Below are 5,550 nucleotides of genomic sequence, written 5' to 3' on the forward strand. Positions count from 1 at the left end.
TGCCCCTCATATATAGCATGATGACTCCCATAGCCCCTTATAGTATGATGGCACCCACACCCCTTATATATACAGGTGCATCTCACTAAATTACAATATTATCAAAAAGTTTATTTATTTTAGTTCTTCAATGCTGAAAATGAAACTCATATATTATATAAAGTCATTACAATCAAAGTGATCTATTTCAAGTGTTTATTTCTGTTAATGTTGATGATTATGGCAGGGGCGCACATAGAAATCATGAGAGCCCATAGCAGAAGCTCTAATTGGACCCCCCCCCCACCAAAAAAAAATAAAGAAATATGTGTCTGTGTCACAGAAGAGCCGATCTCACAACTTTCCAGCCTTTACTTCGCTTTTCTAATGTTCCTCCTACTGAAGTCCTAGATCCCTCTTTCATTGCCCCCATGAAGTATGATGCCAATAAAAGTGCCCCCCAAACACAGTATGATACCCCCATGGTGCATTCCTCCACATTAGCCTCTGCATGAACAGTATAATGACCTTATTGTACCCCACTTCAACTCCCAAGGCAAAGTATGGTGACCCTAACACAGTATGATTCCCCCAACTGTGACTCCCACACAGCCCTCCATACAGTATAATGGGCCTACATACAGTATAATGGCCCACACTAGCCCTCCAAACAGTATAATGGCCCCACACAGCCCTCCAAACAGTATGATGGACCCCACACAAACCTTCACACCGTATAATTGCTTTCATACAGTATAACGGCCCCCCACATAGCCCTCAAAATATCATAATGGCCCCACATAGACTTCCATATAGTATAATATGCCACCCATAATCCTCCATATAGTATAATGCACCCTCCAAAATCCTCCATATAGTATAATGCACCCCCCATAATCCTCCATATAGTATAATGAACTTCCCATGGTCCTTGATAGAATATAATGCACTCCCCATAGTCCTCCATACAGTATATTTCACACCCCAAAGGGTAAAATGCAGCCCCCATATAGTATAATGCACCACACAGTCCTGCAGTATTATGGGCACCACGTACTCACTGATTTTAAAATACTGTATGTTTTAAATAAGAAGACCCGAGTATAAGCCGAGGCCCCTAATTTTACCACAAAAAAACTGGGAAAAAGTATTGAGTTGAGTATAAGCCTAGGGTGGGAAATGCAGCAGCTACTGGAAAATTTCACCATCCTGGTATGTATGGCACCCCTCATCCCCCAGTCCTGGTACATATGGCACCCCTCATCCCCCAATCCTGGTATGCATGGCCCCCTCATCCCCCAATCCTGGTATGTATGGCCTCCTCATCCACAAATCTTGGTATCTGTGGCCTCCCCATCCCCCAATCTTGGTATGTGTGGCCTCCTCATCCCCCAATCCTGGTATGTATGGCCTCCTCATCCCCCAATCCTGGTATGTGTGGCCTCCTCATCCCCCAATCCTGGTATGTGTGGCCTTCTCATTCCCCAATCCCCTGGTATGTGTGGCCCCCTCATCCCCCCAATCCTGGTATGTATGGCCTCCTCATCCACCAATCTTGGTATCTGTGGCCTCCTCATCCCCCAATCTTGGTATGTGTGGCCTCCTCATCCCCCAATCCTGGTATGTGGGGCCTCTTCACCCCCCCAATCCTGGTATGTGTGGCCCCATCACTGCACACTGTCTGTCATCACTGTATTCCTGTGACAGCCAGACTGTTGCTAGTGTTCATAGCAGACCGTGATCTCTGCTATATATAGCAATGCTGTATATAGCACAAGCAATCAGATGATTGCAGGTTCAAGCCCCCTAAAGAGACGAACAAATACAGTGAAAAGTAAGAAAAAAAATGAAAAAAGTATAAAAGTTCAAATCATCCCAGTTTTCCCCCCATTAAAAATTAAGAAATATAAAACATTTAAAAAATACACATATTTGGTATCGCTGCGTTTGTAAAAGTCAGATCCATCAAAATATAAAATAAATTAATCCATTTAGTAAACGACGTAACTAGAAAATTACATAAAATGCCAGAATTACAGATTTTCAGTCGTTGCAACAAGAAAAAAATATATAATAACAGACAATCAAAACATTGTATATACCCCAAAATGATATCAATATAACCATCACTTTGTGGTGCAAAAAACTAGCACTCACGCAGCCCCATTCCCGAAAAATGAAAACGCCGCGGCTTTCGGATCTCGGAAAGTGGCGACACAAGCAAATTATTTTTATTATTTTTTTTTACAAATTTCTGAATTTTTTTTTCATCACTTAAATATAAATCCTATAAATCGTCACTTAAGTAGAACAGATGAAGCTTTACTACCTCCTGCTCCAGGTCCAGCACTTCACCGCTGCCGCTGATCTTTAGTCACTGGCTTCAAGGGTGACATCATGACTGCAGCTCTGCAGCCAATCACTTGGCTCAGTGGCCCACGCTGACAGAGCTTCTAAGCTCAGTGATTGACTGCAGCAATGATGTATGCTGAAGTTGAGCCATCACCCCTGCAGCCAGTCACAATAGAGCACAGGAAGCGCTGAAGATCCAGATCTGGAGCAGCAGGAGAAAGTAAAGCTCTGTGTGTTTTCTCTACCACTGGGAACCTCCTATATATTACATAAAAACATTCCTGAAAACCCCTTTAACCTGACTTTATAGAAAAAGTCTATATCCGGCTACTGTCCTCCCCTCATGAATCACAAAATATTCCAAGTGTGAACAACTCCTGTCCCCAAATGAGGACTTGCAGGCGATCAGTTGATAGTCGGGGGTCTGGCAGTGAACCCCCTCAGCAATCAGCTGTGTTTTGCTGGACGTAGCGGCCTCTCCAGGACACATGTGGTATTACATGGTGCTCTTTCAGAATAATATGTAATATGTAATACATGATATCTTGAAGTCTTCCAGAAGAAGATATTGGCAGACAGGTAATGACTTATTACCTACCAGCCATTGTCTCCTTTATCACTCGCTAGTTCTTATACACATTTGGATGATTTCACATCTTCATTGGAAGCCGTATTAGGAACCTCCATCGCAGATTTTATCATACAGGACGAGTTCTCAGCCAACAGCTATTTGGCCATTGTTCACATGACGTAAGCCTATGTTATATACAGCAATATGCAGCAGGATACACGAGATCCAGGGAAATATCCAATCGCCAGAAATGGGGTCAGGAATGGTAAGTGTGGCCTCCTCATCCCCCCAATCCTGGTATGTATGGCCTCATCACCCCCAATCCTGGTATGTGTGGCTCCATCACTGCACACACAAAAAATAAACACTTATACTCGCCTTCCTTCCTCACCTCTGCTCCAGATCTGCTGTCTTCTGTCTGCCAGCAGCTCATGTTGGTATCTGAGCAGCGCGCGCTCTCAGTTGTCGAGGTGAGCTGCTGCTGCTGCCGGCATATTCACTCCTCTCCACACCGGGACTATGAGCGTTGACAAGCGTGAATATGCATTCTCTTTAGTAGCGGGCACTGTAAGCAGGAGCCACGGCTCAGCGCTCCTCCGTGCCCGCTACTAAAGAGAATGAATATTCCCTCTTCTCCACGCCCATGGAAGTGGAGAAGAGGGAATATTCATGTCCCTTTAGCAGCGGGCACACGTGGTAGCTACAGCAGCCGCTACTGCGTGTACCCGCTCCTCCGCCGCCGCAGTCTGCCACCCCCCCCCCCCAATACTCACCTATCCTCCTCGCTCCCCCGAGGATCACGGGCCCCATAGCAGTGGTGTGGCCTGCCACCATTGGCGGTACGTCACTGATTATGGCTTACAGCCAATGAAATCACAAAAGTCATTATCTCAGTAAATTAGAATACTTTATAACATCAGCCTGAAAAATGTTTTTAAAATCCAAAATGTTGGCCTACTGAAATGTATGTTTAGTAAATGCCCTCAATACTTGGTCAGGGCTCCTTTTGCATCAATTTCTGCATCAATGCGGCGTGGCATGGAGGCGATCAGACTGTGGCACTGCTGAGGTGTTATGGAAGCCCAGGTGGCTTTGATAGCAGCCTTCAGCTCGTCTGCTTTGTTGGGTTTGGTGTCTCTTATCTTCATCTTGACAATACCCCATAGATTCTCTATAATAGATTCTCTATGGGGTTAAGGTCATTTGAGTTTGCTGACCAATTAAGCACAGTGATACAGTTGTGTGTAAACCAGGTATTGGTACTTTTGGCAGTGTGGACAGGTGCCAAGTCCTGCTGGAGAATGAAATTTCCATCTCCAAAAAGCTTGTCGGCAGAGGGAAGCATGAAGTGCTGTAAAATTTCCTGGTAGACGGCTGCGCTGACTTAGGTGTTGATAAAACACAGTGGACCTACACCAGCAGATGACATGGCTCTCCAAGCCATCACTAATTGTGGAAACTTCACACTAGACCTCCAGCAGCTTGGATTGTGGCCTCTCCACTCTTCCTCCAGACTCTGGGACCTTGATTTCCAAAGGAAAATTGGAACTCTGGGACCTTGTGGATGGTGTCAATGACTGCCTTCTTGGCATTTGTCAAGTCAGCAGTCTTCCCCATGATTGTGGAGCCTACTGAAACAGACTATGTGACATTTTTAAACACTTAGGAAGCCGTTGCAGGTGTTTTTTGTTCATTATTCTAATTTACTGAGATAATAACTTTAGTGTTTTCATTGGCTGTAAGCCATAATCCTCTACATTAACAGAAATAAACACTAGAAATATATCACTCTGTCTGTAATGACTCTATATAATATATGAGTTTCACTTTTTGTATTGAAGAACTGAAATAAATTAACTTTTTGATGATATTGTAATTTAGTGAGATGCACCTGCATATGATGACTGTTGCCCCCAGTGGAATATATGCGGTGTCTATTTTGGGATATTTTAGTATACTCATGATGATACTATAGATAGCCATTATACCTGGAATGGCCCCTTCCTTGCGTGCCTTGCTTTTTTTCGCTTACATGTCTAACAATCACATATGTGTTGTGTCCCTTCCCCCATCATCCTATTCTTCTATTGCTGAATAGATATGATAGATTTTATACTCCCTGGACTCCTTTGATGGTCTTTTACCCTGCGGGGTTTTCTTTCATATATGGACTCACTGTGTGGTGGTGATGGTAGAGGACATTGTGTAGCAGGATCATTTTGGCCTTGTATAGTAGTAATTTTGGGAATATTGGTCTTTGTATAGTGTATTTTAGATTAGTAACAGTGGTATACTGTAATTATATATGTATAAATCCTCTTTTAAGTGGCAGGGAGGTTATATGGGGAAACATGTACTTTGGGGCTGGGGTCCCTGATCTCTTAGGACCCCAGCAACGCTCCTGCACTGGGGAAAAGCAGGGTCTGGAGACCACTTTAATATGATCATTTTACGGATATGACGCCAAAGAAACTAATGAAGTGCTTTGCAAAGTGCCATAATTTTCACAATTCTGAAAATAAATTGTAAGTTTAGTTCCACTATAAGTGATGTTAATTCTGTTATGAGAGCTAACCTTCTGAGACAATTTATCAATGCGCTGTGTGAATTGTCACATTAAGCTTTGCTACATCTATACATAGTGAAGT

The sequence above is a fragment of the Phyllobates terribilis genome, unplaced genomic scaffold, assembly GCF_046119375.1.
Source record: "Phyllobates terribilis strain yellow unplaced genomic scaffold, ASM4611937v1 Scaffold_251__1_contigs__length_2838608, whole genome shotgun sequence".
NCBI lineage: Eukaryota > Metazoa > Chordata > Amphibia > Anura > Dendrobatidae > Phyllobates > Phyllobates terribilis.